Below are 203 nucleotides of genomic sequence, written 5' to 3' on the forward strand. Positions count from 1 at the left end.
TCGCGCGGGTACACACTGATAAGATTAACGCGCAGAGCGGAACGAGTAACTCAACACACTAATCATTTACTTTAGATGTGGAAATAAGTCCGCTTTTGGATATCTGTGTGCACTGTGTGTGTGCGTGCTGAAATCGTCGCGTGCTTTTAGCGCGTTGTGTGCGAGTGTTCGTCTATTGTGGTGTGTTTTCGCCGCGGTGTAGC

The sequence above is a fragment of the Penaeus monodon genome, chromosome 24 (genome assembly GCF_015228065.2).
Source record: "Penaeus monodon isolate SGIC_2016 chromosome 24, NSTDA_Pmon_1, whole genome shotgun sequence".
In the NCBI taxonomy this organism is placed as follows: domain Eukaryota; kingdom Metazoa; phylum Arthropoda; class Malacostraca; order Decapoda; family Penaeidae; genus Penaeus; species Penaeus monodon.